Source organism: Candoia aspera, chromosome 2, assembly GCF_035149785.1.
Source record: "Candoia aspera isolate rCanAsp1 chromosome 2, rCanAsp1.hap2, whole genome shotgun sequence".
Classification (NCBI taxonomy): Eukaryota; Metazoa; Chordata; class Lepidosauria; order Squamata; family Boidae; genus Candoia; species Candoia aspera.
The window spans coordinates 41334250-41359490 of record NC_086154.1 but is presented as its reverse complement, the minus strand read 5'-3'; positions in this window follow the sequence as shown (position 1 = coordinate 41359490).

Below are 25241 nucleotides of genomic sequence, written 5' to 3'. Positions count from 1 at the left end.
AGAGGATGCCTCCCTTGTTTCTGTATCAACAGCTGCTCAACACACTGGAGCAGGACCATTTTAATGAGGTAAGAAGATGGGAGACAAGAAAAGACAATCCATTTGAAAGGGGTCTGGCTGCAGACACAGTTTTTCTTTTACTTTCCTTCACTCAGTTCTGCAAATTCCTCCTTGATGATTAACAGCTTCATCAGCTTGTTGTTGTTGTTTATTCGTTTAGTCGCTTCCGACTCTTCGTGACTTCATGGACCAGCCCACGCCAGAGCTTCCTGTCGGTCGTCAACACCCCCAGCTCCCCCAGGGACGAGTCCGTCACCTCTAGAATATCATCCATCCATCTTGCCCTTGGTCGGCCCCTCTTCCTTTTGCCTTCCACTCTCCCTAGCATCAGCATCTTCTCCAGGGTGTCCTGTCTTCTCATTATGTGGCCAAAGTATTTCAGTTTGGCCTTTAATATCATTCCCTCAAGTGAGCAGTCTGGCTTTATTTCCTGGAGGATGGACTGGTTGGATCTTCTTGCAGTCCAAGGCACTCTCAGAATTTTCCTCCAACACCACAGTTCAAAAGCATCGATCTTCCTTCGCTCAGCCTTCCTTATGGTCCAGCTCTCGCAGCCATATGTTACTACAGGGAACACCATTGCTTTAACTATGCGGGCCTTTGTTGTCAGTGTGATGTCTCTGCTCTTAACTATTTTATCGAGATTTGTCATTGCTCTCCTCCCCAGGATTAAGCGTCTTTTGATTTCCTGACTGCAGTCAGCATCTGCAGTAATCTTTGCACCTAGGAATACAAAGTCTTTCACTGCTTCTACATTTTCTCCCTCTATTTGCCAGTTATCAATCAAGCTGGTTGCCATAATCTTGGTTTTTTTGAGGTTTAGCTGCAAACCAGCTTTTGCACTTTCTTCTTTCACCTTCATCATAAGGCTCCTCAGTTCCTCTTCACTTTCAGCCATCAAAGTGGTATCATCTGCATATCTGAGATTGTTAATGTTTCTTCCAGAGATTTTAACTCCAGCCTTGGATTCCTCAAGGCCAGCTTGTCGCATGATGTGTTCTGCATACAAGTTGAATAGGTAGGGTGAGAGTATACAGCCCTGCCGTACTCCTTTCCCAATCTTAAACCAGTCTGTTGTTCCGTGGTCTGTTCTTACTGTTGCTACTTGGTCGTTATACAGATTCTTCAGGAGGCATACAAGATGACTTGGTATCCCCATACCGCTAAGAACTTGCCACAATTTGTTATGGTCCACACAGTCAAAGGCTTTAGAATAGTCAATAAAACAGAAATAGATGTTTTTCTGAAACTCCCTGGCTTTTTCCATTATCCAGCGGATATTGGCAATTTGGTCTCTAGTTCCTCTGCCTTTTCTAAACCCAGCTTGTACATCTGGCAATTCTCGCTCCATGAACTGCTGAATTCTACCTTGCAGGATTTTGAGCATTACCTTACTGGCATGTGAAATGAGTGCCACTGTTCGATAGTTTGAACATTCTTTAGTGTTTCCCTTTTTTGGTATGGGGATATAAGTTGATTTTTTCCAGTCTGATGGCCATTCTTGTGTTTTCCAAATTTGCTGGCATATAGCATGCATTACCTTGACAGCATCATCTTGCAAGATTTTGAACAGTTCAGCTGGGATGCCGTCGTCTCCTGTTGCCTTGTTATTAGCAATGCTTCTTAAGGCCCACTCAACCTCACTCTTCAGGATGTCTGGCTCTAGCTCACCGACCACACTGTCAAAGCTATCCCCGATATTGTTATCCTTCCTATACAGGTTTTCTGTATATTCTTGCCACCTTTTCTTGATCTCTTCTTCTTCTGTTAGGTCCTTGCCATCTTTGTTTTTGATCATACCCATTTTTGCCTGGAATTTACCTCCAATGTTTCTAATTTTCTGGAAGAGGTCTCTTGTCCTTCCTATTCTATTGTCTTCTTCCACTTCCGCGCATTGCTTGTTTAAAAATAATTCCTTATCTCTTCTGGCTAACCTCTGGAATTTTGCATTTAATTGGGCATATCTCCCCCTATCACTGTTGCCTTTTGCTTTCCTTCTTTCTTGGGCTACTTCTAGTGTCTCAGCAGACAGCCATTTTGCCTTCTTGGTTTTCTCTTTCTTTGGGATGTATTTTGTTGCCGCCTCCTGAACAATGCTGCCAACTTCTGTCCAGAGTTCTTCCGGGACCCTATCTACTAAGTCCAGTCCCTTAAATCTATTCTTCACCTCCACTGCATATTCCTTAGGAATATTAGTGAGCTCATATCTAGCTGATCTGTGGGTCTTCCCTAATCTCTTTAGTCTGATCCTAAATTGTGCAAGAAGAAGTTCGTGATCTGAACTACAGTCAGCTCCAGGCCTTGTTTTTACTGACTGTACAGATGTCCGCCACCTTTGGCTGCAAAGGATGTAATCAATCTGATTTCGGTGTTGTCCATCTGGTGAAGTCCATGTATAAAGCCGTCTCTTAGGTTGTTGGAAGAGAGTGTTTGTTATGCAGAGTGAATTGTCTTGGCAAAATTCTATCAGCCTGTGTCCTGCTTCGTTTTGTTCTCCCAGGCCATACTTACCTGTAATTCGAGGTGTCATTTGACTGCCCACCTTAGCATTCCAGTCTCCTGTGATGAAAATAACATCTCTTTTAGGCGTGTTGTCCAGTAGGTGCTGCAGATCCTCATAGAACCGCTCTACTTCAGCTTCTTCAGCATTTGTGGTTGGGGCGTATATTTGGATCACTGTGATGTTAGATGGCTTGCCCTGAATTCGAATTGAGATCATTCTGTCGTTTTTTGGGTTGTATCCAAGCACTGCTTTAGCCACTTTACTATTAATTATGAAGGCTACTCCATTTCTTCTGTGGTCCTCTTGTCCGCAGTAGTAGATCTGGTGGTCATTTGATGTGAAGTGGCCCATTCCAGTCCATTTCAGTTCACTGACGCCCAAAATGTCTATCTTTAATCTTGACATCTCACCAATAACCACATCCAATTTGCCCTGGCTCATAGATCTTACATTCCAGGTTCCGATGGTGTGTTGATCCTTAGAACATCGGATTCGCCGTTCACCACCAGCACCGTCGGCCGCTAGCCGTCCTTTCGGCTTTGAGCTAGCTGCGTCATCACGTCTGGGGCTAGTTGAGCTCATCCTCTGTTCCTCCCCAGTAGCATTTTGACCATCTTCCGACCTGGGGGTCTCATCTTCCGATGGTATACCGACATATCTCTGGTTGTACTGATCCATTTAGTTTTCACGGCAAGAATACTGAGGTGGGTTGCCATTACCTTCCCCAGGGATCGCATTTAGTCTGACCTCTCTGTCATGACCTTCCCGTCTTGGGTGGCCCTTCACGGTTTAGCTCATGGCATCATTGAGGTGCTCAAGCTCCAGCACCACGACAAGGTAACGATCCTTTGCTGAAGGCTTCATCAGCTACAAGCCTGAAATAGCTGTCAGATAACAGGGATGGGCTGCAGATCACCATGACACAGATGGGACTAAATATAGGTTGTAAAAACGTTAAACCTGGCTTCCCCCCACCCCCCATCCTCTTACACCAAAATAGCCTCACCAGTTTTAAAATCATTAACTCCAGAATAAATGGTTTAAGTCCGGACATTTAAGCTTGCTGCTAGCCTGTGCTGATTAAACCAAAGGTACCCTTCCACAAACAGCAGGGATTCAGTTGATGAACTATTTAGAAGAGACAGAACTAGCTCTTCTTAAAACTACTGAATCTGATTAAAGCACTTAAATATCTAGATTTGAGGTGTAAAAATAAATGTCACTGTGCTATAAATGATGTATCAAATAGGACACCTTTGAACCTTGCTATGAATCATCCCTGTCTCATTTCTCAGGTTCCATCCTCAACAATACAAAAACTTCACCAAGCTTCTGCTTCTAAGCATAGGAACTGGCAGCTTATTGTAAGAAAGCCTCTTCTTGCCAACAAGCAGAGTTTGCACCTGCCTCCCTTTTCGCTGTATTTCCTGATCAAAGATTAATATTACTTACTTCCAAGATCTCAATTAGCTTACATCTTGTATGATTTGATAATACTTCACAGAACACAACTGCACTTATATAACATCAGTAGCCTGCAACCACATTACATATAGCATTCCCTTGTAAACAGATAGTATGACAAAGATTGAACAGTCCTGCATTAAAAGATGACAAAATAAGCCACTGAACAAGAAAGGGCCAATCACAAATGCAGTTACCTCTGAAGGCCCTCCACCGAAGGAATGTCTGCAAGAAGTGCATGCTCCTTTTTTTCACTTCTGCAGGAGGAAGCAACATGAGGCTCGCTTGAGAGATGCTGCTACTGCATCCCCAACTTAATAGAGCTCCCCCAAATTACTGTCTCCAGCTTCGGTGCACCTGGTTGGGTCTGCTCAGCTAATCATAGATGTAAAAAGCAGAACTCCCCCCTCTCCATTCCCTCACTCCCCAAACAAGCAATTAGCATGAATAATTACAGCCCTGATTATCATCCCCAGCCAAATTTAAAGCAAGAAGGGGGAAAGCTATAATTAACTCTTTCTTAAGTATCAGTTAACAAGTTTGTGAAATATCACAGGTCAATGTAGTGGCTGATTTGAGGGAATCTCCTTTGAAAGCCAAGCAAACTAAAGGCGGGAGGTCAAATACAAGCAGCATTTCATTTTGACTCACAAGCAGCTTTTCACGTGTTAATGATCCAAGGCTGAATTAGGAGGCTTGGAGAAAGAGAGAGTAACTTAGTATCTTATTATGCAAATCCATTCACTACTCAGAACATTATGTAACAAGCTACCATATGGAAACCAATAAAGGCAAAAGCAACATTTCAGAATGTTTGAGGATATATTTGCATGGGGCCTTCCTGCAGAAGTACATAAAGCTTTATGGAGTTTCAACAATGCCATTGGCATGTTGAATAGAACCCCACTTGAAAATATTTATTATATGACCGAAGACAAGAATGTCTTTCTTGACCAGCCTTCCCCATCCCAGTGCCTTCCAAGCACACTGAACTTGCTGACCACAGTTTTAAGGAACGTGAAATTTAATAGATCTGTTTTCGGAAAGGCTTGGCTACAAGAAGAACAGAATTGCATTACTATCTTAGACAAACTTTGCAGGATGCTAAAAACTGGTTCAAAATCACACTTTTACAAAAGTTATGTTAATCAGTCACATGGACATTTTAACCTGTAACTCTGCTACTATTTTAGTCTTATTGTTTATGCATGGCAACAGAATTCAAAAATATTATGAAGAATTGAGAGCCGTTACGTCTGCTTTCAAGCTTTAAATCCACAAGTTAGATGACCAGGAGGAACATTAAGGACAAATATGAAACCATAGGAGACAGACTGAACTCACAGATATGCAGTGGGTTGAGGAAAGAGAAGTTGAAATGAAAGAAACAGAAAGCCCACTTCCTCTATATCCATTAAGAGCTACCAGCTAATAAAAGTCACTATGGACTCCTATATCCTAGCTTTGTAAACATACGTACCAGGATTTATCAGTTCTGCAGCACCCAATACCTTAATACACAGCATCATTTGAGAGGAAGAGGCAAAATTCCTTAAGGAAAAGATCCTTTGTAACTGTACAAAATAAAGACCATTATGCTCCATAGCACAGTCCAGGACAGATACACTGCATCCTTATAAGCACTGCCATAGGAAGAATAAAGTATTGCTAAAGAGCAGAACCACACAGCAACATTCCTGATAGTTAACGATAAGAAGTTTCAACAGGTGCCGCTTATGCAGCAGTCAAGACAATTGCTACAAGCAAAAGTCCTTGTATGTGCGTTTAAAGATACAACAAAATCCCTTTATGGTTAATAGGATGTGACTGAGTGGCTTTTCTGCCCATTCTCAGTCTAGCTTTGCTATAGACGTGGGTTGCATATTGTCCTTTGCCCACTTGTTTGATCATGTTCTCCTGAATAAACCACAGTTGACTGGATCAACTGTGACAGATCACAGTCAACACATCTAGGTTCATACAACACACTAAGAAAAATTAAACAAACCACATTACAAATTTGCATAATGTATGAAATATGCTATAGAAAGAATTATGCATTATCCCTAACTGAACTATAACATACTGTAATATTAATGAATACATTATTTATCCATATTGCAATATTAGTAGCAGTAAAGTTAATGGAACCATACTTGCATTGATGACAACAAATCTCAGTCCAAACATTTTTCTTTAAGTAGGTCCCTTTGTCAATTTTATTTGGACACGTATTTGTTGTAATCCTGGAATACAACCCTGTTTTAATTTTAGCTAAATAGTACTGTACTAAAATGTTGCAGATAGAAAGACAAGATGCTTTCATAGTAATTTCAGAAGAACACAATAATCTTGTATTAAGATAATTGACCTAACATATCTGATTATCTAAAACGGTACATATTTGGCCCTCCCCCCAACATAAGCAGATTTTTTTAAAAAGGGAAATTGTGTAAGTTTCCAAGCATTAATTCTGATGTAGCAAATCAGCACAACTCTAGGAGACCAAAGGTACTCAGCCAATAATGAACTATAATTAAAATACCATAAAATATTTAAACAGTAATCAGAGAAGTTTCAATTTTCTTTTAAGTAGTTTTATGAATATTGTTTAGCAGAACAAGCATTTTAAACCTCACCATTCCTGAAAAGTATTTTCTCAATTTTCTTCCCTTCTTTAAAAAAATCTGCCCAGCTCAGCACCATGAAATCAATAGCAGCTAATTTACTGATTCATTCCTGCAAAGGCCAGTATCCACCTGGGAATGTTTTCATTTTCTCCATTAAATGAAGATATGCTGTTGCAACCTGAATATAGAAGATACTATTCTGTAACTAGGAACTGCAACTCACATCCAACTCAGTTTTAAGCATAAGTACTCAAAGTATCATCACTGTCTAGTCGCATTGCCAGATAAAAGGTGCCACTGCCATCACTTGGTTCAGGGCAAAATATAAAAGACCTCAGCCTGCTCAGACCAAAGGTCTACCTAATTTAGTATCCTGTTTCCACGGTGCATAATCAGTTGTCTGGCCTCTGGTATTTTTGGACAGGAAAATAATTCCTTACTTACTTTCTCCAGCACTGGTATATTTTTATATGGGTCTATTATGTAAGACTGGGGTGGGGGACAAATGGCAGCAATGAGAAGCCTGACAAGCAAGCAGCGCCAGCAGTCACATGGTTTCATCTGAGGATTTTGAATTTACTGTATGTTCAGGTTAACAAAGTATACAATAACAACAGTAAAACAACAGAAGATCTCCACAAATATTGCTATTATTCCAAATACTCCCTGGTTCTCCTACCCTGAATAGGCAATACATACGACATTCCATCCCCAAAGGCTCTTTGAAAGGCCAAGCTTTCAATGCCTTCCAAAACACAAGAAGAGAGGGATAGACACACGAATGGGCTCCTGAGGTTGACACTCTCTGAGGCAGAACTAGTAGCACGCCCCTCTCCTCCTTATTAATGTTTAATTAAAGAGTCTGGACCAGTGTTTCTCAACCTTGGCAATTTTAAGATGTGTGGACTTCAACTTCCAGCAGGCCCACAACTAGGGTCTGTGTCACCTGGGGCAAACATGGATTCTGCGCCCCCCCATGGGTTGGTGAGGGAGGTGTTAGCAAGTTTTATTCTATTATACATTAATTAATAAAACATTCAGTATACAAATACTATTTTGTCATTTTGGCACCCCCTGGTCCGGCGCCCGGGGTACATGCCCCACTTGCCCCCCCTAGTTGCGGCCCTGACTCCCAGAATTCTCCAGCCAGCCAGGTTGGAGTTGAAGTCCACACATCTTAAAATTGCCAAGGTTGAGAAACACTGCTCTAGGGCTTTAAAGTTAATAACCAGCACCTTGAATTACACCTGGAAGCCTATTGATAACCCATACAATTCCAGCAATAGATGTATCCTATGAACAAAATGAGCCAAGCCCATTATTACTTGGATCACTGTAGACCCATTGCAGCTTCCAGGTACTCTAATTTTTATCCTGCCTTTATTATTTTGATAAATAACTCAAGGTGGCGAACATAACAACTACTGCCTCCTCCTCCTATCTTCCCCACAACAACAACCCTGTGAGGTGAGTTGGGCTGAGAGAGGGGGACTGGCCCAGGGTCACCCAGCCGGCTTTCATGCCTAAGGCGGGACTGGAACTCACAGACTCCTGCTTTCTAGCCCAGCACCTTAACTACTAGACCAAACTGGCTCTTCAAGGGCAGCCCCATCAAAGACAAACCAGGTGTGAGATGACAAGGACACGAGTGAACATTAGCAAGGACTCCTATTCCAGGAAGGGCCACAGCTAGCACTGAGGTAAGGTTGTGCAAAGTCCCTTCTGGCCACAGCTTTTACTACCCTTCCAGCAGGAGCTGTCAGTCCAAGAGGAGCTCCAAATTGCAAACCTGCTTGCAAAGAGGAGCAGCATCCCATTCAGAACTAACTATAGACTATCTCCTAAACTGGCAGAGGGCAACACCTTCAGCTACCTGGCTATTTCCCTCTGGGGAGCTGTGCTTAAAATTAGGATAAATAGGGTTAGGCAGTGACTTTTCCAGGGAGCGTTGTGGTTATGAAAGCAGCATCATGGCATTGCAATGTAAGCCCTTCCCCTTTTGTAGGTGCATTGCAACATTGCACACACAGACACACTAAAAGGATGAGTGCTGCAACAGTTTGATGTGGTTTTCATCGTTCTGATGAAAGCAGGAAGACCCTGTAGACACCACTGGGGTTAGGACATTATCAGCTATGATTTGCTCCCTGTGGCTCCAGATTGGACCAGCCATGAATGTGCTATTATGAGCTGCAGTTACCACATAGCTATTGAAGGTGCAAAGGCTCTACTCTTCTTCATAGGCCCTAACAGTGGAAGTGCTGAATTTTTTCCCCATATCTCTCAGGTTATAGTATAAGTAAATGGCACATCCCTTAAGTCATAAACCAGTTCACTCATCTGGTACTTGAAACAGAATTTTAAAAGTCACCGTGTATGATACTCATTCTCTCAAAATGGAATGACATACTATATATATATATATGGAAAGAAGAACCTACCAGCATCATTTTCTGGCAGCATAACAAAAAAAATATATCTAGTTTTTCATGATACCCAGATCACCTCTGTGATGTGGCCATCTCAGTCTTCTTGATTGGGCTTGTAGTCCGGCAGCTTGTTAAAAGTCTGATCTTGGCGTGCAATCTGGCAACCCATCTCAGCCCTTGAACAGACCATAGATTTACCTTTTATCCCATTAACTCACTTAACATACACAGTATTTTTATGACCTGCTTAAATTCAGCCCATATTTAATCTCTCTATAGACATCCCTAAATGGCAGAACTTGGCAGAAGGATAGGATTTACACATACCTCTGAGTCCTATGTCCCTCCACATTCTGCCTTGCTTTCAAAACCTTGGGAAATGTGGTCTTTAATACATTTTTTTCACTAAAACATAGTCCTGGAGATCAGGCATTGTGCCTGCAATGTATCGAGCAGGCATAAACTATTTAGAAAGGAGAGAAAAACAGAAAAGAAATACAACCAAAGGAGAAAGTGGTTGAGCTTGCACATTTTTTGACCCAGTCTAAACTCCTATGGGAGAAAGGAGCAGAGCACAGCTTTAAGACCAAGAGTGAGGACCCACTGCGAATGTCACTTAAGTGAGTTGAACCAAAGCTGCCAAGACACTCCTTTAGTTAGAATGATTGTTTAGTAGTATAAGTCAACAGGAACATTCTCAGCAGGATATGTGGAGATTGCAAAATACTTCCTACGTCCAAGCTGTTTTCAAGATGAAAAAGTCACACTTGAATTTATTTGCTTGTTTGTTACAATTTTATATACCGCTGACTCCACATGGACTCCTAATGATTTATAACATCTTCATAAAAACTATAAAAGAGACAAGTAAATCTATTAAATCTGTAGCCCTCACTGATTAAAAGCTTAGTGAAATAATGCCATTTTCACTACTGAAAGTACCTATTGAAATGATAGCAAAGGTGGTTGTGACCTGGGTCTCTTGAATTTCTGAGGATGAAATTGTATGCCACCTGTGAAGCACTTTGCAGCCTGAAAGACTTTGTCTGAAGAGCTCGGCCTACCCCTGACACTGATGTAGCAATGAAAGGCAGCCTTTCCTCTTGACATCACTTCATCCCAGTTGGTGTTTCTATCACCTCACTCACCTGATGCTCATCTTGTGATATGGATTTTGAAGGAAAACTGGTCAGGCAAACTTCTTAGAATTAAATATACTTCTATGGGAGGCAGGTTAATGTGTAACATAGTCTTACTGTTCATTTTAATATATATTTTTCATATCCTGCTGCTAGATATGTTTTGTGTTTTAAAGGTTGATTGAATTTTGTCATGACTTTTAAAAATGGGTTACCTACACACACAAGGAGAGATGAATTAAGCCAACTGGGACTTAATCAACAATACTTAGTTAAAACAAAGCACAGCTCAGGGCAGAGCTGCTTGCGGCCCACCAAGCAGACTTATGTAGTTTTTTCAAAAAAATTATAAATTCACCACTGCCCAGAAAGAGACACTGCTGAGTGCCTTGAAGCCATTGCCAGCTCCAGCACAGCTGCACTCCTCCAAACAGGTGATCAGTGCACCAGGTATTCCTTTGCAGCCTGTGAGTATTTTTAATTTATCAGTGTGATCTGTTCCCCAATATGAGTTGTGCAAGTGTGGTTTAGGGTGATCTGTGATCTCCTTTTCTATAGGGTTCTGCAGCCTTTAAACTCTCAGCATCTGGCTGGCTGAATCTCCGTGCAGAAGCCAAGCAGGGTAAGGACATGGATGGGACAACTGCTAAGAAATTTCAGGGCTGTAGGTTAGACTGGAAAATCAAAAAGAAATCCTCAAAAAGGGCAGTGGTAAAGCATTTCTGTACTGTTGTCTAGAAAAGTCATTCTGAACTTGGTGACACTCAGAAGGAAGGAAGAGCTGAGCTCAGTTCAAGTGAACAGCTTGAATTTTACCAGGGAATTGCTGACAAAAGTGACTTCAGGACTGATGGAGCACTTGACTTACCCCAGTTTTATGGTGTGCAAAAGTCAAGATGGTAGCTGCAACTCTGATCCGAGCCCTGGCCTTTTTTATGTGTATCAGGTATGTGGCTTAGAAAAGTGGTGTGTGTGCTTAGGAATGAAAACTCCCAAATATTATCAAGCCAACCTGAGTTTTAAATAAATTAAGCCATTTCTGGAGAGTATGAATAGACTTGACCTTTAAGAGCCTTATTCCAAAAATCTACATATTGTATTACACTCAAAGACAGGACAAAGTGCTCCTGAGAAAACTCTGGGACTAAAAAACTTAGCAGAAATGAGATTAAGTAATTAATAGCTTCTATTAATAATAGTGTTAACAAGCCAGATCAAACAGCATGAAAAATGGAAGAATTCTTCCTTTCTGCTACTCCTTTCTCATTTTAGATATACCAATAAAATGTCAGTTAACTAACATACTTATTAGGAGCCCAGAGGATAAGATGCAATTAAAAAAATAATTATGTGCATAGATAAAGATGCAATGCAGGTGAAGAATGAGGCTTGCAAATGGAGAGTCTTTTGTAGGAGGAGTTGAACCTTGACTCACATATCTTCCACCCCAGCAAGCATTTCACAGTAACTTCACTGCATAGTTATATGTTCAGTGTCCTCTGCTCAAATCTCTTGAGGCACTAATTAATCAACTTTCTATCTTGAAAAAAATCCTTTTTTGATAAGAGTTCTAAACTGGTTCGTCATACTTCCTGCATTTGTGTTTTTGCAAAGCAGCTTAGAAGTTATAATGTGGTATAAAGCAGTCAGGTATTTTCAAGCAATGCTATAACACTTTTGTTTTTTGAGTTCCATACATTTATTTTTAGTATTTTAATGTCTTATAACTGGTTTTATATCATGTTTGCTCAAATACTGCTTTGTTCACACCTTGACAAGTTTTGGACTTGAAGATGCAGATATAACATCCTAAAATAATTGTTGAAAGGGAAGTTATAAATGCTGTGAGAATGTTGAAAAAAAATAAGGCTGCAGGTATATGATGGTGCAAGTGAAGAAATGTTAAAATGTGGATGTGGTTTGCTTAGGGAGTAGCTGGGTGACTTTTTTTTTATGTATGCCCCTCAATCCATGCTTGATTATTGGAAGAGTACACTTCCTGTTTCTTTATACACAAAGAGTTACAAGAGTGAATTAAAGAACCACAGGAGTGATGGTGGTTAAGGGTGCCTTGAAGTTGTCAGAATCCTGACTGAAAGGTTACAAGAGAAAATTTGAGAAGTGCAGTATGGGAGGTGGTGTACAGACCAGGTTCTTCCCTTCTGCAAGTTACTGAGAAAGGTATGAATGTGAGAATGAGAGTTTACCGCACTTTTCTTGATTTAGAGAAAATCTGTAAACTGAAGACACTTGAATTATAGAATATTTTATGAGTGTGGAGTTGAAGTTTGTGTGTGGAATGGTAAAGCATGTATGAAATTAATGGGAATGCTTATGGGATGGTTCATTAAGCAGAGAATAAGACAATGATGTATGATATCCCCTTATGGATAAATGTACAAAGAAAGCTCGTGATGAATTTATCGTTCATTCCTAATACCTGCTACAAAAAATAGAAACACAGATTCTACTCATAGATATCACTGGCACAATAGTTGAATCAAATAGACTATGTAATAGAAAAAAAGATGAAGAAATGCAATCCAGTCAGAGAAGATACTTCTAAATAGTTTGTGGAACAGACTCAAATTATTGGTGCCAGATACCTGGGTGAAATTTAGAAAGCTAAAGCATACCAGGAAAATTTGACCAGAAAGACATGCAGTCAAAATTGAAAGAACGGATTTGGTACATTTCATCTATGTAAAAGAGAACTGAGGAGCTTTGGGAGTAAATAAGAGACAGTGTGAAAACTAAAGAGGACAAACTTATTTCCAAGTGTTTGTAGAGAAAAAGATCCAAGTGGTTTTCAGAACTAGGTAACATGACAGACAAGGAAGATGGAGGATGGAAGTCATGGGCAACAAATGCCATATGACAATCAAATGCAGATTTCCAACATCAAGCAAAAAAAGACAAAGAAAGATACCTCAGTTGAAAATGTCAACAACATATGGAGGAAAATGAGAAGAAAAAGGAAAACCAGAGATGTTTTCAAGAAGACAGAGAAGTCATAGAAAAAAGATGGCTCTTGTCCTCCTATCTGTCTCACCCTAACCCTCTTTTTCCCATACCTGGCCCAGGCTTCTAAAACTGTACATTCACAAATTCTAAAGAATGATATAGGTGGAGGAAGAATGGGAATTGAAATGCAATTCTCTTTAATGTTATGTAAAGGAATGAACTCATTATGGCTTTTAGCACGTTAAGGATAGATCGGGAATCCATTCCCAAGAATCCTCTTTGACACGACATCTGTGAAACCAGAAAGGTGAAAGGGGAGCAGGTATGTAGGAGGCCAATCACAGGGGGAGCCTCAGAGGTGATGCGTGGCATTCCTCCTCCACTTCCGCCCTGCTAATCTGTCATTGGTAAGGCTGTGAAAATGTTAGCGATTTACAAGATCATTTCAGGTCTGAGTATTGGATCATGGGAATTTCAGCTGAACAAGCCTAGCAGTAAACCTTGCAGGCTGGGATGTCAGGTAAGCCTGGTTGCATGGTTGTCGGATGAACATCTGGCGGAGACCCAGCTGCATTGCAGGGATGTGTTCGTGGCATCTGTGGTTGGCTTGGGTTTTATTGCGATGCATTTAATCTACTGTTAGCTGTCCAGAGTAGCGGAAGTTGCCAAATAAATTGTTTAAATAATAAAATACTTGGGCTCTCCTAACTTTTTCTGTGGAGCTTCACGTTTGTTTGGTTCATAGCAGTATCTATAGTTTTTTATCATGTTTATTTTCAACCGAAGTTTTAAATGCCCTGATCCTACCCAGATTGACCTGGATACAAATCTATGAAACTGAGTTTAAAGTTTAAAGTACAGTAAAGTGGTTTGATGAGAGCCAGTTTGGTGTAGTGGTTAATGCACCAGGCTAGAAGCCAGGAGACTGTGAGTTCTAGTCCTGCCTTAGACATGAAGCCAGCTGGGTGACTTTGGGCCAGTCACACATTCTCAGCCCTCGGAAGCAGGCAATGGCAAACCACTTCTGAAAAGCCTTGCCAAGAAAACTGTAGGGACTTGTCCAGGCAGTCCCTGAGAATTAGACATGATTGGTCAGATTAAAAAAAAAGTGCCTTAGGATTGTGATATAAGATTATACCCTTCATTGTATACTAACCATAATCTTTTATTAATTTTTTAAGGATTTTTTTTTAAATAAACAGACTTCTTTGCTGAATACTGAAAGGAGGCCACGTCCCTTATGGCAAATGATTTACATTGCAAACTCCCCACCCCGCTTCACACACACACACACTTACTTTCAAGTCTCCCACTCTGTTTGCATAATTGGGGCTTCTGCAGAGAGTGAAAGCTAAAAAAAAAATGTGTATGTGTACTTCTGAGCAGCTCTTGTGAGTTTCCTTATAACTGACATTCTGGAAGACTCCAATGCAGCTGAAGTGGAAATCATTTCTCTCTGCAAGCAGGGAATTAAGCTCCAAAGGAGGCTTGGTGCTGCTAAATTAATCCCCAAAGTGCCAGAGAAGAAGCTGGAAATTTCAGCCTAAATATCAGCCAGTAGAAGTGTTATAAATTGTGTTTGACATGTTGATTCCAGGGGGTGGAGGGAAAAGGCCATAAATGCATTTTATATGAATATATTGAGATATAAAATACCTCCACATTTGTGCCAGCCACTACAACCCCAGAACAGGGTAACCCAAATCAATGCACCAGTAGTTTCCGGAAAGCAGAGGCAATATTCTCTGTCATCAATCAAGTGGCTTCTTATCAAGGTATTTCTATTGCAACCGCACATATGTAATCCCTATGGCCACCTGGGTGGGGGGGTTCCCTCTGGGCTTTGTATTTTATAAGGGAACTCGAGGTCATCAGTCTCTGTAACACTGATCTGCCTTTCAAAAGAAATGTCTTATAACCCTCTCCCTGCAGACATTTACTCTGAAGTCCCTTTCCCCCACCCGACCCCCTGCAGTTCAAAAATGTGACAAGATCAAGACACACAGACTGACAAACAAAAATTAAATGTCAATCTTCCTGATGCAGCCTCATTATGCAAAACAGACTCCATACAGACCAAAGGCAACTATCCATGTTCTGCTCTGATAACTTTACAATTATTAAATTTTTAGCAAATGAATAAAAAGTCATTTGCTTTGCCTTTCCCCCATTTTTGGAAAATATTCACAAAAAACAAATTATATAATTCCTAATCATATTTTCTGAACCGTCTTTTTAAGTGGCATAGTTCTCAATGCAACACTGGAAAGGTGTAAGAACAGCTTTCTTTGCAAGGAGAAGCTTATTTGAAACCCAGATTAAACAGTTTTATTTGCTTTCAAGGGAATTGGAGTACAGGTCTATTTCAGACCTCCCAGCCAAATGCATGGAGATCAGTGATGGGACAGCCCTAGGGTCCCTCCTCTATCGTTTCAAGCCCTTACCTGAAGCAAAGCTATAAACTGCCTATCATCTGGATTATCTTGGATTTAATTATAGTCCATTCTTTATCTACAGAGCTCAGGAAGATGGGTTTGCTTCATGGGTGACCAGGGCAGGGGCAAGAGGGGAGAAACGAAATGGATGTGACAATCTCATCATACAAATACTGTGATGAATGTGGTTGCATCAGCTATTAGGATGCAGGTGGCCTTTGTATGATGTCATTGCACGTTTGTCAACATTTTGATGTCATTGTGATTGGCTCTGGACACTGCTGCTTCATTTTCCTCTCCAACATTACTGCAGTTAAAAGCCCAGAGAAGCAATTAGTCAGAAAGCCAGTGCCTGGACCAACAAATGCTGATTATTAGCATTTGGATTTTCTGGTTCCCAGTACCCTCAGCAATAGGCCACCAATGACTCTCCAATTCCTTATGGCCACCCCCTCCCACTCAGATTGCGAGGTCAGGATGTGACAAAAGCCAGACTGGAAGAACAGATATTAATAATAATGAAAGAGTCTGAAGTGCTTGCTTGAAGGTTTGTTGGTTTTTTTAATTAAGCTGAGCGCCTTGTGTGACCTGTTGGCAGCGATCAACCTCCGAAGTCAGCAGAGCGCTCAAGACGTTTTCAGCCGCGACTTAGATAGCACTCCAAACCACAGAGCTCAGGGCATTGCTGGAGAACTAGCCTCTCGACCACACCCAACTTTTCTGATTCTTTGATTAAAATGCAGTCAGTAATTCAGCTAGTTATTCTGACTATTTCCACATGTATTACACTATCCATTCCTTCTGATACGTTTGCTTGTTTATTAGACTTTTTTTTGGAGTCCCCCTGACTCCAAAAAGATTCTGGGAGTTTTACAATATTTAAAATAGACAGTTTAAAAAACATGCCTGCCTGGACCAACAACAGTAACAGTCAAAAAGATTTGACAGGTGCCCCACAAATGCCCCAACCCCAGTCCTGGGAGCATCTTTATGACCGTCCTTTTCCAACATTCTTCATGGCATATAGGCTTTCTCAGCCAATGGCTGGACTGTCCAAGGCCAGACTTCAGAGTGACTTGGCTCACCACTCAGTAGCCCATTGTGATCAATTTGCAGTATATCTCAAATTTGCTTGCATTTGTTCCAAATTAGATACCACCATCCTTGCAGATCCTGTTGATACAGGGGCACCATTTGGCACAACTTATGGGATCAGTTTTAGTTATTGCAGCCTGAGGAGTTGGATTAGATGTTTGTGTGTTGGGGTAAATCCCTGTGATCTAGAACCTCACCTATTGTGGCTGATAGATCCAGGACATGGTTCTACTGGATTAACCCAGGGAATGGTCCAGAGCAATAGAATTAGTGGAAGCAAAACATGAGCAGATAGGGGAAAGATTTTTCCAACCCAGATGACAAGATACACTCTTCCTGATCAACAGCTGAGGTGGGTGAAACAAGAGTGAGGTACTGTGACGGTCCCAGTACCAGGATCTTAACTTAAGGAATTCTCCAGACAGTTCATTAGAAGCGTAAAGAATCCATTTATTAAGATCCGATTACACACAAGACAGCTGCAAAGCTCTGAATAACATTTTGGCGCCAAAGCATTCAAAGTAATTCTTTCTCTGTGACATCATCCCTCCTCCCTGTCTGATAAACAAGCTCTTTCTCACTCCTGATCTCCCCCTCCCAGTCCAGGTGTCTTATCAGCTCGACCTTGGCTCTAACAGTTTGTGAAGGAATGTGCTGAAGCATTCTCTCTGTGTGCGAAGCTGCAAATCTTCAAAGCTGACCTGGGCTTGTTCACCCACAGCTGTAGCAGTGTTTTATGGCAGGCATGCGAAGGGAGCCAGACAGGTACATACCCATGAACTACACAAAATGGGTGAGTTTGACATGCTGATGATAATGTTGCAAAATCAGACTGTCAGATGTTGACCAAATGGGGGTTACATTCTGGTTTTGGCACATGCACTGCAAACAGACCCTACCCAAACCTCTCCCTTTCTCATGGAAAGGAAATGTTTTGATCTACTTTTGAAAAGCAACCAGAATCTGGATACTAAGACTAGGCTCATATCATAGTTATCATAGATATTATATGATACCTGTGAGCTCAGCCCTGCCACTGCAAATAATTATAACAAGTGAAAAATGATGTGACTAACTGCAAGACAAATGTCAAAAGTTAAGGGACTTAGTGATCATGGATACAAATACTCTCCCTATATCTTTATCTAAAAAAGAAAGTTTTTCATCTTGTAAATGCAAGATGCCTCTTTAGTTTAATGATTAAGCTAAATAAATGATCAAGATTGATTACATTGCATTTATAAGCATTTAATGTATACCAAAATGGTTCTCAATTTGGTCTTTTAGTGCTGCTGTTGTTGACCTATGGCAGGAACACCTGCAGCTTTGATCTGATCAAAAATATTTACACACAATTAACAAGTTCAGTCACATAAAAGTTTGTAGCCTTATGTTCTAAAACAGACAGTATTTAAATGCAGAAATCACATTTTACACTCTACAGATTACCCTTTGGTTTTCATACTTCTCTACATTTTATTGTGCATGCGTGCATGTGTGTGTGTGCACATGTGGATGAGGGAAGATAGCATTCAAAAGGACATAAATAAAGTCTTAATGACTTGGTAACTTCAGGGATATATCCATGTTGTTCTCTTTGCAACAATACGGAAGGGGGTTGCCGTTGCCTTATTATAGGGGAAACTGCTTATAGAAAGCATATTAATATTATTTCACACTAAATTAAACCACTCTATTTGTATCTGGTTTGTATCTTTAAAAATGATCCAGGAACTTCAACTGGTCCAAAATATAGCAAGATTGCTAACTGGGAGTGAATAGTAGAGATAACATCTGTGCTGCACCTGTGTTTGCAGTGAGTTCCATTCTATTTCCAGACCCAATTTGAAATAATATTTTCAAGCTTTAAAGCATCTACTTCTTGACACCAAGTTTTATTTCCCATACATATCAGCCTAGATCACCATGAGACCCTTTTCCAAATACTCATGCTCAGTGAAGTGTTACAAGATATTAGGAGAAAGGCTATCAGCCCTTCTGCATAGAGCAGACTAGAAAATCAATGCCATGTAGGTCAGGACTACTTTTATTGAAAAGCTATAGTAACAGAATCTTGCAAGTGTGAATGCGCTTTTCCCCTCCCTCCCTTTATTGTTGGGTTAACTATGGATTTACTCACGTTACATTCTTCGCCTGGGCTCAGGCACCTTTTATCTGACCATTGCCTTGGTAGTGGCTCTTCCTCCTGTCCTTCAAAGCCATTCCCTCTGCCCTCTACAAAATGGGGAGGGGGGGGGGCTTTTCTGTCTATCCAAAGAGGTTTTACTGTTAGTCATATTGTGATCATTCAGCTATAGATGAAGCACATTTTATTTTCTCAAGGCTTCAATACTTAAAACCTTCTAATGATTGAAGTTTTATCATCTATGATATTTTGATGTTGTAATGGTTGCCTATTCTAAAACACTATCAGACTCATGAGCAGGAATTCAAAGATATCTGATTTATTAAAGAATAGTATGCAGGATCACAGAGAAAGCTGAGAATGATAAAAGTGTGCCAAATACAAACTAAAAACCCTCGGTGCAAATGAAATCCCTCCCCCCATAGAATCTTCCCAAGCTCACAATCCCAGGTACTCCTAACGGTTTCTGATGGTCTGCGGGAAAAGTCCTTGAACAGAGAACATAACCCAAACACATTCCATTGTAATGAACACAGATACAGAGCTTGGTACAAGGTTTCACAGCAGCTCCCTCCCAAACAGAAATGCACGTCAGCGCCATGGCATGTGAAACGTTACAATGTATACTGTACATTGAAACAGTGAACATGACATACTGCCCCCCCAAAAGAAAGAAAACACTAAGCAGCAGGCTTCAAAGGGTAAGCAAGGTGGAAACGGCGAACTAAATCAGGAGCATTAACATGGAGGGCAGATACCCATTCAGGATGAGGAAAGTGTTTCCATTGGACCAGATACTGGATGGTGCCTCGAAGCTTGTGAGAATCAATGACCTCCTTGACCTCAAAGTGCTGTTGGCCGTCAATCATGATCGGAGCAGGAGGAGGAGGTTGAGGATGCCAGTGGGAGGAGTGGTAGACTGGCTTGAGCAAGCTGCAATGGAAAACAGGGTGCAAGCATTTCAAATTGTGAGGCAGGTCCAATTTAACAGTAACTGGATTGATAAGACCAACAATAGGGAAAGGACCAATGAACTTGGGAGCAAGTTTTTTAGAGGGTTGTGGTGACTTGATAAATTTGGTAGACAGATACACCTGATCCCCAATTTTGAAGTCGTGTTGCAAGGAACGATGCTTATCGGCTTGGAACTTGTAAGCAGCCTGGGCATCAGCGAAAGCTTGTTGAATCACCGCCCAGGAATCAGACAGCTTAACAGCCCAGTCAGAGGCAGAACATGTTTGGGAAGGGGGTTGTGGCAGTTCAGGGATGGGAACAAAGTCGTGACCAGAAACCACACGAAAAGGGGTTTGACTGGTACTTTGATGGACAGCGTTGTTGTAAGCCACTTCAGCAAAAGGTAATAACTCCACCCAATTGTCCTGATGGTAGTTAACATATGCTCTAAGAAACTGTTCAAGAGTGGAGTTTAAAATCTCAGTAGAACCGTCACTCTCAGGATGGGAAGAGGTGGACAGCGCTTGTTTGGTGCCAATCAATTTTAAAAATGATTTCCAAAACTGGGAAGTAAACTCTGTCCCGCGGTCACTGACCAAACGGGAGGGGCTACCGTGGAGGCGGTAGATGTGGAGGAGAAATAGGCGCACCAATTGCGGGGCTGACAGGATGGATGCACATGGAATGAAATGTGCTTGTTTGGAGAAAAAATCTTTTACAACCCAAATGACAGTTTTCTTCTGACTGGGAGGAAGATCCACAATAAAATCCATAGAAATCTCATCCCAGGGACGGCACGGGCTGGCCACTGGATGTAGAAGCCCCTGTGGTTTCCCCCCCTTACGTTTTGACATGGCACAAACAGGACAGGAAGCAACATAGTCTTTTACATCATGTCTCAAGGTAGGCCACCAGAATTGACGATGAACCAAATGCAATGTTTTGACAAAACCAAAGTGTCCAGCAAGTTTATTATCATGGGAATGCTGTAAAATATCAGCTCTTAAAGTGTCAAGCACATAAAGGCGGTGTTCCACCCATGCTAGACTGTTTTCAAAAGAAACAGTGTCTTTATAAGCTAGCAACCAAGTGTCAGATTTCAGTGCCTGGAGAAAGTCCTTCTGTAACTGACAAGGAACTTGCACTTTCCGCTTCCCAGACTGGGCTGGGGACGGGGTTCCCTGCGCACGGGTCTGGCTCCAAGTGACAGCAACCAAACCCAGTTGTGGTTCAGTGAGAACAGTCCCAACCACATCTGCCCCCTGGTCAAAATCCTGAGGTAAGCATGACAAAGCATCAGCCAGAAAGTTTTTCTTTCCTGGGATAAATTTTAACTGGAAGTTGAAATGACTGAAAAACTGAGCCCAGCGAATTTGTTTAGGACTGAGACGCCGGGGGGTGCGGAGGGCTTCCAAATTCCTGTGATCAGTCCAAACCTCGAAAGGGCATTTAGCGCCTTCAAGGAGGTGACGCCAGGCTTCCAAAGCGGCTTTTATAGCAAATGCCTCCTTTTCCCAAACATGCCACCGGCGTTCGGTTTCAGAAAATTTCCTGGACAGATAAGCACAGGGTTTTAAGTGATTTTCAGAATCTCTCTGTAACAAAATAGCCCCAACTGAGGAGTCAGAAGCATCAACTTGGACCACAAAGGGGCGTTCAGGATCGGGGTGCTGTAGGATAGGCTCAGCAGCGAAAAGGGATTTCAGTTTTTCAAATGCTGCCTGGCATTCAGGCGTCCAATTCAGCACTGCTCCAGGATGTTTTACCTTGCATGTCTCCCCCAAGCCCTTGGTACAGAGTAAATCAGTGAGGGGCAAGGCAATCTCAGCGAACCCCTGGATAAATTGGCGATAATTATTACTGAACCCGAGGAAACTTTGCAATTGCCTCCGGGTGCGGGGACGTTCCCAACTTAAAATCACCTGAATTTTTGCAGGGTCCATTTCAATGCCCTTGTCAGACACCCGATAGCCCAGATAGTCAAGTTGGGTCTTGTGGAATCCACATTTGGAAAGTTTGGCATAGAGTTTGGCATCTCTATGCTTGCATAACACCTGTCTGAGGAGGCGTTCGTGTTCCTCCTCGGTTTCAGTGTAAATGAGAACATCATCTAAATAAACCAGGACCCCTTTAAACAAATGATCATGTAATACTTCATTAATCAATTGCATGAAGACTCCGGGCGCCTCTGCCAACCCAAAAGGGAGGACTTTGTACTGAAATGAGCCCAGTGGGCAATTAAAAGCAGTTTTCCACTCATCCCAGCTCGTATGCGGATGCGGAAATAGGCTTCGCGAAGATCGAGCTTGGAGAAAATCTTGCCCTTTGACAAATGAGCTAACATGTCCTTCATGAGCGGAAGAGGGTACTTGTTGAGAATTGAGACGGAATTTAACCCTCAATAGTCCGTACAGAGTCGAAGTGTGCTATCTTTCTTTTCCCGGAATAGCACAGGGGCCCCAACTGGGGAATTTGCAGGTTCAATAAATCCCCTTGACTGATTTTTGTCAATAAAGTCCCATAACACCTCAAGCTCCTTCTGAGTCATTGGATAAATTTTTGGCTTGGGCAATTGAGCATTGGGAACCAACTCTATTGCACAGTCAGTTTTCTGGTGGGGGGGTAGCTGATCTGCTTCCCAAATATGTCTGCAAAGTCTTGGTATCGATCGGGCAAGCCTTCTAAATGTGCCAAGCTAGGGCACGGCATGGCGATTGCAGCCCTTCCAACCCCCGCACGTGCAGCGCTCTCCGCTGTAGGAGCTTGGTAAAACCCATCTTTAAAAGTCACAGTTCTGTGTTCCCAGTTTATAATCTGAGCTTTGGTACACCAATTTTATTTTCTGCTGCTGTTTTTTTTGCTCTATTCATAATTGTCTTTTTTCGTTTTATTGGAAGCCAGACAGATTCTTCTTTAGACAGCTGCTGAATGGGGGGGGGGGGGGGGGGTAGGGAAGGAGGAGGAAGTAGTTCTCCCAACATAATGTTATGTCTATTTGTAACTGTAGACAGGGATGTAACTTTTATGGCTACTGAAACTGGATTTTTAACCTATATCATGCAAAATTAAACTTCATGAATGTTTGGAAACTGAGGCTTTTGGGCTTTCAGAAAATAGCTCTATAGCTTGAAACAAATTGGTGGGCTTTGGGTTCTAATGGTGTAAATGGGCTGCCTCAACAGTGTTATTATAATTATTGTTGTTTATGTCTGAATAATTGGATGGTTTTTGTTATTCCTTTCCATGATTGCTACTTTATATTACCTGGGCACAGAGGCTCTGGAGTAGAGGAGTATACAAATATTTGTAAAAGCAGGCAAGCTGGTTTCTCCTGGGATAGGAAGTATTCTCCTTTTCCTTCTCTGAAGTAATAGTTGAAAGGCTGAGTTTTTACAATTTCCACTGTAAAGGCTGCTCTCTCACAATACTCTTTACCCATCAGTGGCAGCACAACTCACAACTAGCATTTGATAAAATGTTCAGTGAACAGCTGGCCTGAACTTTAGTTCCAGAAATAAATTTGACAGAAGCCTAAACTAAGTGGTTCTTGGTAAAACCAAGGAGATGTTACTCTGCTCTTTCAGCATCTGGCAAGAGAACAATTGCTGCAAATGAAGGAATCAGACAAAAGCTAAATGAATTAAGTGAAGTTGTTGGCTAAATTTAGGAATGTTAGCTAATTATTCCAAAGCTCCTCTGGTAGCTCTGACGCTATAGCTTGCTAAGAAAAAAAACATGCCCTTGGCTTTCTTGCCTTTCCTAGGCAAGTGTTACATCGATTATTCTATTTAATGAGAAAAACTGCTTCTCTTGAGTGTGTTTAGGAAGGCTTGCAAATGGCAAAACATGCAATGGCTTCCCACCATACAGCTGCTACTATAGAAATATGCGTGCAACATATGCAAGGGAAAGGGTGCAAAAATTCAGGGGTGAAGTTGCCTCTGATATTCTTTGTTATTCAGCACTTCCTTGTCTTCTTTCCTTAGTTCCACCTATATTTTATGTATCATAGTTATATCCCTATTTACCAGCCCAAAGCTTAAATTGGCATTTGTAAGAACAACCCTTTGAGGTAGGTTACCCTGAGAGGTACATGATCTTCGTGGCTTAGTGGGGATTTGAAACTGGATGTGCAAATACTGGTGAGGGGATTTCTAAGCCTGACCTATCCTAAAAGGATGAATGTTGATCACGCCTTTGCAATGTATGTGAACTGTGAAAGTCTTTTTGTCTAGACGGCTTCTTCCCTATGGAACATGAGGCAAACTACTGGCAATCCCTAACAATGACCACCACAATTTGGACTTGGCCTCTCTTGGCAATATTTGTGGGTCTCTAACAACCTTACCAGCATGGTATGTAGCACTATTTCTGTAGTCTTTCAGTGTGTCTGTGGTAATATCTATAGAAGTTTACATGTTAGCTAAATTCAATAATTTTATTTATTTATAGTACAAATAGCCACCCAGAGTTGTTGTGTACGGCGGCAGAGAAATTGATAAATAAATAAATTAAAATTGGATGGCTTTGTAATTGTTTTATTCAATATTGGGATTATATTTATTTATTACTTGCCCAACCCTAACAGCAATGAAATAATTGGTTTTATTCATAGGGGTGGAGTTTCATTTACCATTTTTGAGGATTATAGTACCATGAAGTTTAAGAGTTCTTGCAGTAGATAAGAATGTCAAATTGCTCATAGTGTAGAACCTAAGTTCAGTTCATTTCATTCGTGAAAAAAGGTGTGTGTCATTTTACCCTTACTTCAGCTCACAAAGCAAAACATCTTGAGTCAGCCTTGAGAAACATCATGGCCATCTCTCACTATCAAACAAGCATTGTGCTTTTATTTAAACTGATAATTTGTGCTCCAACACTAACGATGTCCACATTTGTGCAAGTACTGAGGCAGGATGTTTTTGACTCCAAATTCTATCTGCAGCATTGGCAATGGCCAGAGGTTGTGGGATTTGGCCCAGTTGCCTATTTCTGCATTAAAGGTCCACAGAAAGAACATTTGTAGATGGGGACAGATGCCACAATATTTAACTGCTTTTGGAATAGAGGTGGCAAACTGCACCATCACATATCTACTTAATGACTTTTAAAGAACTAGGCCCAATAGGCACTTAGAAAGTAGCAATCCCACAAGTGTAGAAAAGCATCTCCACAAGATCAGTTTGTATCCTTTTTAGCAGATTCTCTACCCTCTGAGAATTGAATTGTCAGGTTTTCCATTGCTGAGGAAGAAATCACGTGCACACATGCATGTATCGATGCACAGACCTACACACTCATCTTGGAACATGGAGGAAATGCAACTTTTTCTGAATAAGCTTGTGAGCCATACATTCATGGAAGACTAAGCCAGATCTCTGTTCCAGTATTGCAGGAAAGTTCTTGGTTTACATCATAATCT